The sequence below is a fragment of the Apis dorsata genome, unplaced genomic scaffold (genome assembly GCF_000469605.1).
Source record: "Apis dorsata unplaced genomic scaffold, Apis dorsata 1.3 scaffold_227, whole genome shotgun sequence".
Taxonomy (NCBI): domain Eukaryota; kingdom Metazoa; phylum Arthropoda; class Insecta; order Hymenoptera; family Apidae; genus Apis; species Apis dorsata.
In genome coordinates this window covers 654,188-666,136 of record NW_006263509.1, presented here as the reverse complement: position 1 = coordinate 666,136, position 11,949 = coordinate 654,188, and the positions used below count along the sequence as shown (strand labels likewise).

General features: G+C 40.0%; 2 protein-coding genes across 3 annotated transcripts in view; one reads left to right on the top strand and one right to left on the bottom strand.

The window, feature by feature from the left end:
* The window catches only part of LOC102675043 (slit homolog 1 protein), a 117,594-nt gene extending 112,123 nt beyond the window's left edge, over nucleotides 1-5,471 (bottom strand). Inside the window, exon 1 of the mRNA XM_031510470.1 lies at nucleotides 5,246-5,471. The gene's annotated coding sequence lies outside the window, so the exon portion shown is untranslated. The remainder of the gene's footprint in view (nucleotides 1-5,245) is intronic.
* Nucleotides 1-11,949, top strand: part of LOC102675593 (pre-piRNA 3'-exonuclease trimmer-like) — an 89,242-nt gene that overhangs the window by 15,489 nt on the left and 61,804 nt on the right. The gene's annotated exons all lie outside the window — the stretch shown is intronic.

Genomic DNA, 11,949 nt, shown 5'->3' with positions numbered 1-11,949 from the left:
TTTTTTTTTTTTTTTTTTCTACATATTCCATGTCTAAATATTCACGATGTTATTACTCGATGTTCCGGCTTTTTAAAAAATTTCTTCTTTGAATATATTTTTTATTTCTCTTAATACAAATTTTATCCTCGCGTTATATCATGAGCCAATTGTTCACGAAACACGTGTTATCAAACACGTGTTTCCACGAAAGGTTATTCTCTTTAATATCATTATTCTAATATCGAGAGACGAAAACGAGAGACAGCTTCCTCCGGGCAAAAAAAAAAATAAAGAAAGAAAGATAAGACTTTAAAACCCGCTTCTAATTCCACCGCAGATTATTTCCATAATCAGCGTGGTTTCCTTTTTATCTTACCACCGAAAGCAGAAATATTTAGCATTTTTGTCCACTCGGTGGTCACGCAATTATGTCGCGACGTTAACCGTCATAACGAGTTACTTTCCTTGGTTCTGGGAACATTTAATTTCGCGTGTTCTCTGATAATTTTGCATTGTATCCATCAAAGGGGAAAAAGGAAACAAACAGAATTATCCTTTCCAATGGAAGAAACGTTGTACACGAAAATTCGATGGTCGATTCGTTTGAATGCTGGTTTAATTTCGAGTCGAAAATTGGGAGGAGAGAGAGACGAGTCGGAAAGATATTTATATTTGCGGGACTTGTTTAAACTCGACTTAAAGAGTGGAGGAATTAATCACGAGCGGAAACTGTCTATAAACTAGGTTAATGAAGTTTAATCTTGGGAAAAAAGAACTAAATCGGAGACGGTAAATGGAAATTTCACTGTGAGATCAAAGATCATTTTCGAAAATTAATTTTTCTTGACAGACACCGTCTATACTATCCAACAAAGGATTTTACCTTTGCCATAAATTTTTGTCTGCACTTTTAATCTCCAAAATTTCCCTTCTTTCCGCTACTTCGTTTTCGAATCTATCTCCAATTCGTCTCGAAAATTCGTCTCGTCGTTAAGTTTCACCCCCTCGCGTTTTTTCCCCCTCCTCGTGTCCCTCGTTACTCGGTTAATATCGTTTAAGTGAAATGGCGGGGCACAGTGACAGCGTTCATTAAGCTTCGCACCAGAGTATTCGGCCCTTTGTATAAACGGACGCAAACACACCCTTTGAGACAGGATCGATACCGTTATTATATTCCAGTCACTTTAACTGGCACTCGCGTCACCGAGCTTCGTGACTCCCATCGTGACGAAATTAAGCGGAAGGATGGAAATTTAGTAGGTAAAGTCGAAAATTTCTAACAAACGAAACGTTTCATACCTTTCATTTTTTTTCAAATCGTCGTTTGAATCGTTGTGTGTGAATACAATAGGCGTTTCGAAATCGAAGCACGAATTTTTGTAACCTTTTAAACGATCCTTTGTCGCTATTGGGACAACCTTTCTCTTTTATTCTCTTTTTCGTGAAATCCTCTGTAAAGAATCTCACAGAGAGAATCTTTGAACAGAAATTACCGGTTTAATTTTAGGATCATTTCTCTGTCCCCTGTGCAAGTTCTAACAAGTTTCTTAATTTATTAATTTAAGCAAGTAGGGGTAGTGTTTGATCGATCTTCTTTAAAGCGGAATAATTTGATCCTGGTAAAAGTTGTCCTTACGAAGGATGAAAAAGATTTTTGCGATATTTTTCAAGAAAGAAGGATTCCTCCAAGTTTCTATTAATATTTGAGATAAGTTGCGGTCGACAAGTAAATTCGAGGAAGAAAAACGACTGTTCCCCAACTCATTCTCCTTTCCTGTCTCCAATCCTGTCGAAATTTCTCTCCAATCTTCGTCTCGTATCAAATTTAATCTTTGCTGATCGATTATTACTCAAATGATATAATTTGAGAGGGCACAATTTCCATCCCCTTTCAATTTCACACGTTCATTCTCAAAACGATCGTCATGATCCAGAAACGAGGATTCTCTCACTAAAATTTAACAACAAACGCATCGTTCGAAACCATCATCAACCCCCTGCGATAATCAATTTTCTCGTTCGTTGGCGAAAAAGAAGAAGAGCGTGAAATCGAAAAGGTCGCGCGATGGTTGAATGGGAATGTGGGGGAAGAGGGTCGGATATAGGCGAAAACGGGAAGTGGCCATGTTGCAGATGCCTCGTGGGATTAAACAAACAACCGTGAGCGAGCACGCACACTCGGAATCGGACACACCCTTCGCCTTTGGCCGCGTGGCGGAAATTCGGTTTGATGACGAGAGAGAAACACGAATCTTGGAGAAATAATTCATAAATTCATAAATTCTTCGTGGCTGTGATCGCCGAATTTCACGCTTTCTCCTCCTCTATCGCGCGGATTCGGGAAAACTTGAAGGATTTTGTCCGATGAATATTTCGTTTTTGGGAGACGTGGCTTTGGAGATTTTTATGAGTTTCGATTTGTCAACGAGATGAATAATTTCTGTGAACTGATCAGCGTTTTTGCAACAGTAAAAAGCTAGTCATTACCGTCCTAAAGTTCAAGAATTTATCGTTACATCGCGCGATAATCCGAGCCAATTATTACATTTCTGACCGAAAGCAGCACAAGTAGGTACTTGGGAATAAAATATGGATAAACTGGCTTCAAAAAGACGTCTCGTTAAATTTCAGTAGATCGTTGGAAAATGTGACATTTTTCGGAAGAAAACGATTTTATCGGATTAAAAATAAACCTTCCTATCCAATTTAAATAAAACTTCAAACCTTTTTTCAAATTTCACGAATCATCCCAATTAAATTTTTCGATCGTTATCAAAAACATATATATATATATACATATCTAACCAAGAATTAAAAAAATTCTTTCATCAACGTAATTATACGTATCCTCCATCCAGAATACAAACCCTTCTTTCATTTTAATCGCCATTCAGAAACGAAAATTCACGCTTCTCCAACTCTGACAACGAAAAAAGTCACCCCTTTATTCGTTGAACACGCTCTTCTCCTCAAAGAGAGAGAGAGAAAAAAAAAAGAAAAAGATCGATCGCTTCGTTCTCGTTCCACCGATCGAGCAGAAGTCGAGAGAGGAACGAAAAAAACGAACGATCTGAGCGCGAGCTCGAAAAAAGACGCGACGCGCAAGGTGCGCCATTGTACGGGATGAAAGGATGTCCCGATGCACGCGCTTGTGTACCCCGGAATACCAACTGAAGCGAGACGAAGCAGCGAACAATGGAGGGTAATGGAAAAGGCCAGAAGGACGGAGCCACTTGTTACGCGCAACCCGTTCGCCCGAGTCGTACGTTTCTTCGGTTCGTCGTACGTTTATTTCGGTGAATATTCGCCGCCCGATCGATATCGCTCTCGTTCTACCCGAGTCTACGGCCGGCATCCGCTGAAACACACGCACGTCCGCGATGCTCTCGTTGAATTAGTAATCGTGACCGAGATTAATTTTCACCTATCATGGAAATAGGCGAGATCATGGAATTTAATAAGTAAGAAAGTATTACAGCGTGTCGTAGGTATTTGTATTACGATTACGATATTTCGATTGAAATTAACGAAGAAAAGTGGATGAAACTGGAGTGAGATAAGAATTGTTGATTGAAGATCGAAACGGGAGCGTGGATAATTTTTGATTAATTTTGATCAGCTTTAATTGACGATAAAAGGATCGAGGAAGCTAGAGATTAGAAATTTTTCTAGTGCATCGATATTTGATCGTTAATAGGAAAGTGTTATTTTACGTTGCGTGTGGATTACGAAAGACGCTGTAACGTAGGTACATCGCCGATGTCGGATCGATTTCTTGGGAAAAAAGGGCGAGTAAACAAGTAACGCGAGAACAACAATACTCCCTTTGTCGAACAGCTCCTTTCGTCAAATTCGACGACCGATCGATACACTCTCGAACGAATCGACGAGTTTGTCAATTTTTTGCGAGAATACAACCGAAAAATCTTGACGAGTCGTTGAAAATTTTCGCGCGACGCATTTCGAAGAATACCTTTTTTCTTTTTTCTGCACCAAGTGCAAGAGGATATCCCGCGGATCGATAATAACTCTTGTTTTAAGAAATTCAGAAGGGCCCTTTAAAATTCTCGCGCACGATAGAATTCGCCCCAAACCTATTTCTCTATTTTTCCTTAATAACGTAGTTCGAACGTAATGGGCTTCGTTGAAATTTTCGCGCAACTTGGAAATAACTTTGGTCTCTTTTCCTTTCCGGAAATACACAAGATTCTCCACTCGAGAGAAACGCATCTTTTGAAAGTTGTAGCACGGCGTATATTCGGAGGAAGTAGGAAGACGAGAGAAAAGAAGGTTCGTTTGGAAACTTTTCTTCTTCTTCTTTTCTTTTTAAAGGAAAACGAAACGAGTTACTCACATCCGTTTCAATCTGGTGTAATTAGTTCCAAAGATGTGAATTTTAGCAGACAATTTAATTAGAGAAAAATCTTCCGTGAGGCGAATTTCCCCGTTATCCCCGTTATCACCACTTCCAACTTCGATCCGGTTCAACTCTCGTCGAGAACGGTAACAGGTGTCTGACTGGTATTCGTCGATCCCGTGAACAAATATGCACCTTCCTCCCTAATTTTTTCCCAATATCAAGTTAAACTTTAAACTTTCCGTTTCCTTATCTCTCTCTCTCCAACTGATTTTCAACTCGATAGACGGAACGATACATTACGTTTACACGTTAAAGAACAATGGAAAATCCAGGATAATTCTCACTCGACGTTGAAAAGTCGCAGTTTCGTCCACTGAACACACGATCCTCACTTCTTTTCCTCGATTTTCGCGGGAACGTGCGTGTCGAAAGGTGCTCACTTGTTCACGGGCGTCGATCACACTGACAACCATCACTGTACCGAATCGAACACCTCTACTGTGCGTGTGCAACTCACAAGAAGTCTCGAGGACGAACACGAAGAAAATAGTACGAGAATAATTCGCCGAGCGAAAAGGAGATCAACGTGTCGATCGAACGATTCCGTCACTTTATCAATCCCCCTCGTCTTCCAACGAGGCGAGACTTCTTATGAGCCGGCCACAGTACTCGATTCTTCTTCTTCTTTCGACCCATCTTGTTTCCACCTCCTCCTCCTCCTCCTCCTCCTCCTCCTTCGTTCAAAAGTTTAACAAGCTCGCACTCGTAAACGAAATGAATGATCTCGGAAGCAATCGGTCGGAACCGATTTCGAGGGAACTCGATTCGGAGGAAGAGAAGCGAATGTCGGTGACGGACGGACGGACGGACGGATATTCGGCACGATCGTGTCGATCCACTGACCTTTAAACCGCAAGTTGCTCCCCTAGCTGACGGACGCGCGGGAACCGAGGCTCATGTCAAGAGTCGTTCAAGCGGCGACGGGCCACCGGCGAGCGAACAACAACCGTGATTTCGGACCCTCGTGATCCCTTTGGACTCCTGCCGCGCTCTGCGCTTCCGCCGCGTCGACGCGCGTACGCTCAACGCCGGGCCTCGCTCGCGCCGCCACCACGCCGACGCCGAGGCCGGCACCAGGACGTCGCACCTGCGCCCTGCTACCGCCCTCCTACCCGACCGGCCTCACCCCGTTTTCCTCCACCCTCCCTCCCTCCTTCTTCTTCGCCGAGGGGCACGCCAAGGGAACGCCACCTTCTCCATGGTGTTCTCCATGAATTCTTAATCGGGGATCCATCCGTGTCTTGCGTCACGGCCAAATAAAATGGGCTGTCTCGCGTGTAATTCCGTATCGCCCACGCGTTTCCACGCGTTGGAGCGAGGTAGAACGAGGGTTTTTGGGGGTTGGTATCTTTCCGTACGTAATTGCGAAATTTTTGAAACTCGAGATTTTGATCGATGCATTCGTGATTCGGTGTTATTATATATTTATTTCTCGAGTTATATTATTAGGAATGTTTAACGATTGGCTCGTTTTTATCTATCACGAAGCTATTCCGCTGTTGGTTTATAGACTGATCCTACGTCAGCCTACGTCAATTACAACACACGGGCGGTGTGTTGGATGCGATTTATCGATTCGATGCAAAGATTTGGAAAATAATATTTCGTTGGGTTGTCTCGACTCCTTGTATGTGGTTCTACTCGTTTTTCTTTCTTTTTTTTTTATCTAATGTTTTAATATTTTTGAAACTCCTCGAGACTATTTTTCGCGAGTGGAAACTACGTTATGAAGGTAATTTTCGCTCGAGAAGCGGGGTCTACAGTGACGAAAAAATAACTTTTGAGAGGAAAATTCGCGAGAATTTTATAGCCTATAGTTTGTCTAGTTGAATATCGAGACACAAGAATCGTATTAATTTTTGCTTTCGTTGAAAAATCGTTTTCAAGAAAAACTTGTAACAAGGAAAGTAATTGCGCTCTGCAATCCCCCCTGACATCCTCCGAGGCATTATAATTTAAATAACAAAGTGCCTTCTGTAATTGAAATTCCCCCATACTTAGCACGAGGAGATTGAAAATTTCGTTTACCAGGGATGTGAAAATATTTTGACACTTTATACGTTTGCCTTACATTTTCTCTAAATTTATCCAAAGATTTACGACCGAATCTATCGATCCTAATCGATTCGAAATTCCATCCAAGAACGAGGATGCGAATAAAAATTAACAAAGCCGTGAGGCTCGATGGAAGGGATTACCTCGTGAAAAGGAGAGGAAAATGAACGCATCCACCGTGGAATTATCCGTGGTTGGTTGAACGATTTGCGGAAACCTCTAGTCAAGCTCCATTCAATTGGGTTTCGCCGCTTCCCGTTTGCGGGTTTTTCGATCGACGCGTTCGACATCGCCGTTGCCGAATCGGCGTAAATTTAACGACGACTCCGTTAACGCCATTTGTCCCGAATAATTCCATGCGAAGCATCGTTAATCATCCCTCCTTCTACGATAAAAACACCAGAAAGAGATCTAATTCTCGTATGTCGATCTCTGCTTCTCAAAATTTTCCATTCTTTCGAAATGGTCAACCAAGGTATAAGGAAAATTAATTTTTCTCCCGCGAGACAACTTCCCAATTGTTCCAACGTCGAACATAATAATAATCGAACGGTTAATTATGACGGTTGGAATATTTCACTTTCGTAGGAATTTCTTTGCCGGTCGACTCGGCAAGTTGGAAATAAGCAGGATATTTGGAGCGCTCATGAATTCTTCATTTCTCGGCGAACTTGCCTCGAAACGGGAGTTACGCGTATCCTCCGCCATTTTACCGAACACCACCCCCCGCCTTAATTTCGTTATAGTTATATAACGGCGTTCGTAAGCTTCGCGCCCGTAACTACTTCGTTCCTAATTAACTTAACGGTGCGCTGCTTTCTTTCTCATCGGCCGAACTCGAGCCAGGAAAAATATTCCGAATTCTTAAACGGAACGATTTTTAAAATCGTCGAAAAATTTACTTTCTATAATGAATCGTACGAGTAAATAATCGCTTCGTAACGAACTTAATCCTTAAATTAAAAATAAGAAATGGAGCATTCGCGGAAATTCTTATCGATACTTCCTTCCAACTTTTTCCTTTCTCCTTTTCTCGATTAAAAAAACTTTTCCATCGAACTCTATCCGTCCCCCCCTCTTTCTCCTTCTCGTCTATTTTTCCTCGTTATACGCGTCCACGCGACGCGCCCGACCAACATCCACGAGCTCCACGTCTCTCCGTCCCCGGGAACGAGCGCTGCCAACAAAGATAGATTATGCAACGACGTTGTTCCCGAACGACGATGTTCCGTTACGTATCCAACCAACGTGTAATAATTCACGGTACGTTACTTGGAACGAAAAAGAAGTTCCCTCGTTAAAACTGACAAAAGGGCCGGGACAGTAATTATGCGATACTGTGTCCAACCGTTTAATACGAAAATTTCTTGGGAATACCGCTCGCTTAATTGCCGGACATTGTTATTTATTCCATCGGTGGACAACCGGTTCGAATCGTTTTAAAACTATACAACATCCCCAGAAGCAGAATTAATAATCCCTCCACCCCCTATCTTCCCTTTCATTCCTCCCCTTGAATGGGATACCTGTTAACGTTCGACTGGAACAAAGGGGATGAATCTTGGTGGAGAAATTGTTCGGCGGAAGGAAAATTTATTCTCATCTCGTAAATGTAATATTTTTATTAATATTTCCAACCGTTCGCTTCCAAGCGAGGAGAAGGCGTCGCCGTTGTCGCTTCTGCTTCGGCACGTTTTGCGTTTGTTTCGAGATTGGAAAAGGGAGGGGGAGGGAGAGGGGGGGAAATGAAAGAAGATACGAAGTTTAAGCGAGAAGCGTTCGATTAAAGGAAGAGAAAAATTGGAAGAAAAATTGTCGGAGAAGATATGAAAAGGTAACACTCGAAGGGTACGATGCCCGACTTTGTTAGAGAAGTTCGTTTCCCTAGTTAGAATCTAGAGGATTTAAGAAGAAAAACTTTGGTAATAATTTACAGATTAATCTCAAACGTTTCGATTGCAAATGGAATTTTCGATCGAATTAATTATCCAAAATCGATATATATTTTCACAATTGTGTTCGTAAAAAAAAAAAATGAATTATCGTGACAAAACAATGTCTCGTTTCTAAAATGGAGATTTTTAATCAAAGCGAAACAACCGAAATTGAAATATTTTTGCCAAAATATTAGATTACCGGAAAACAAATATCGTTTCTAAAATAAACGATATCGATACGAATTACAACTCGTTTTTAAAATGGAAATTTTTAATCGAATCCAAAAAAAAAAAAAAAAAAAAAAAAAAAAAAACTTTACAAATTTTAAAATTTTTTTTTTTTTTTAAAAAAGAATTAAAAAGTATATATTTGAAAAATTTTTTTTTTTTTTTTTGGTTTCAATTAAAATTTTCCTTTTTAAAACAGGTTTTATTTTTTTTTCTAATTTTTTTTTTTTAAAAAAAAAAAATTAGAAAAAAAAATAAAACCTGTTTTAAAAAGGAAAATTTTAATTGAAACCAAAAAAAAAAAAAAAAAAAAAAAAAAGAAAAACTATCCAAATTGATACATTTTAATTCTGTTTGAAAAAAAAGAATCCAGCATTCTTAAGTTATAAGTTCGATCAAATTCGCAGCTTCGTAAAAAGCTTCGTAAAACATCGTTAAACAACCGCGATTATAACGTTATCGCCCACTCTTTTTATCTTCAATTAGCCTCTCTCTCTCTCCTCTATCGGTTTCGACGACGATGAAAGTGTACAACAAGCCCTCTCTCCGGGCCCGCAAACCAAACCCCTCTCCACCGACAAAGCGAGACAAGAGCTAATTAATAAAACGCAAAATCGTTTCGATCCGACTTTAATGGAGTTTGGTTTCCGTCGCCCCTCGTCGATGAAAAGTCCTTGAAAAATGAAAGGAACGCGCGGTTGTTGGCACATTGGAGAGGGGCGGCTGTTGCGAGGAAACGAGGAGAATGGTCGGCAACGCTGCACGGTTACCGCACAGGGTTGATTTAACCATCGTGTACGGCGTTGCGCAACGTGACACTTTATGCGGTTGTGCACACGCTGCGTACACGCGCGTACACGGTTGGCCGCGGTCCCCGTCGGTGCGAGAGCGGCGATCGGGGGGTTGGCAGAGGGGGTGAAGCAACAGCGAGCGCCACCAACTGGGTCAATACTCGCGTCCCTGTCCTTCGTCGGCTCCCCTTCCTTTCCCTTCCTTCCGCCCGTAAATGCTCTCTTGCGGCGCCCATGCTTTTGTCCAAGGATGGATGCGAACGGAACGATCCATTGCCTCCATTCTTAATAATCGTTCTCCGATTGTTAAGTCGAATATTTCGATAAGACGCGTTTGCTTGGTATTTTTGATACGATTTGCGAGAAGTAGATGGGAAGGAGGTGAAGGATTTTGACGATTATTGTTTTGAAAGATGTATTTGGTATTTGGGTGTGATGCCAAAAGTGGATGAGGAGTGGGCAATTGCAATGGAATTAATTAATTCTTTCTCGATGGATTGAGAGTTATAGCGAAAAGATAGATAGGTAGAAGAAGAATTCAAAGGAATTTTAGGAAATTGCGTTATCCTTTATACCGTATGAATTTACAATAATTTATACGTTATGATAATTTTACGTGAAACTTACACTTGTGCTCGTTTAGCGAGGTAAAATTTTTCTCTGAAAAAATATTCATAAATCAAACAAATTTATGCAAATATTTTATCTTACGTTACACGTATATATTCAAAAATTTATTCCAAGTTTATGAAGTTTATTATTTTGAAATAAAAATTGCACGATCCTGTCCTTAATTTCATCTTCTTCGTTTACTATAAAAACGTATAATTTATTCTTCCAAGTAGTTATGTTTCTTTGATATTAAAAAATTTCAACAAGACGGTTGAAATTAACCTAATATTCTCTTCGTTATCGTTTCTCTCGTTATATAGAGACCGATGTATACTTTTCCCTCAACACGAGAAATAAAAAAGGCAACGTTGCATTTAACACGATATTTATTTTAATTAACACATTATTCTCACACGTGTTTGCTAAAAACATCTATTCTCTCGAAATCATATATCCATTCCTTCTTTTTAGATTACCTCGACTTCCTCGAAAGAAATTTCGAATGATCCTTCGTATTTCGATGTTTCTCGATCCTGCTTATGATCCTACGTTAATGGACAAAGAAAGGAAATGAATATTAGGAGAAGAAACGAGAGAGATGATAGAAGAGATTCTTTTTGAAAAAAAGAACAATAATCGTGATATTTCACTTCCTACAATTTTTCCATTTCTCACGAGAATTTAAATTTGATCTTAATTCGATGTAAAAATGTTAATTCCAGTTCGCAAGTTGTAGCTACAAGTTGACCGTAATACGTCCCTTTATTTCGAAGAGGAAAGTGGAGGAAACGTAAGAAGATTGTGCGTCAGTTTTTTCCAAATTGAAAAGAACTCGAGACTGAGAAGAGAAAAGAGTGAGAGAGTGAAGAATTGAATTTCCGTATTGCGACTAGTATAATGCATCGCGAAAAGCGCGAAAATGAAAGGAATGTGTCGTAATGGGTCGAAAGTACAGGATTGAATAATTTATTCTCCTTTTTTTTTCTTCTTCTTCTTCTTCTTCTTTTTTGACTTTGAATAATCCAAGTGGAGGTATTGTTAGCTTCGCTTATCTCCTGCTAGAAGATAATTGAATATTCAACTACTTAACGCGACAAATTATACGTTAAATTTACATTTCGAAGAAATCGAAGTATATTCCGACATTATTTTCGATAAAATGAATTGGAACAGCGATACGTCGTATTACATAATGACGTTGTTATTATTTCTAAACGGCGAGAAAGAAAATTCTCTCAATAATATATTAAAGGGAGATACGAAAAGGGTAACGAGGCATAATAATTTTGCCCGCGGTTGTTAAATTTTAAAAAAAATTTTCACTTCTCATTTAATAAGCGCAGATTACACGCATCACGCGCAATTTTCTGCAATTACGCCAATTTTACCATAATTAGAAAATAATCGGTGAGATTTGAATTACGCGTTGCGTGAATAATAATAACTGTTAAAAGTTAAACGAGTAAGAATTCCACTCCCTCCTCGTCCTAAAATTGCCCTCGACACTCGCGTCAAGTTTCGCTCCCGTGACGCTCATCGTCAGGAGGTTTAATATCTTCCCCCGAAGCTCCGCGGTTAATTTGGAAATTCAATTACAGCAAGTTTAAACACGGCGATAAAAATGGAATATCGTCCAACAGAACGAATTTCTGCGTACGAATTCTTGTCGTGAATCCGTAAACCAATATCTTTTAACGCTATTATTGTTTCGTTAGTATCGAAACGTTTACCAGTTTTACAATATTTACGATAACTCGATGGAATCGTTTTATCTCTGTAGATTGCAGACATCGAAGGATCTGAATCGAAGACAAATCGAATGGCAAAAATGAAGCGATTCGAGGAGAAATCTGGAAGAATTTTCGACTGGCACGTTCGACTTATTCAAGCGCAGGGTTGCATTTACGTGGAAACCGGGGTTGTT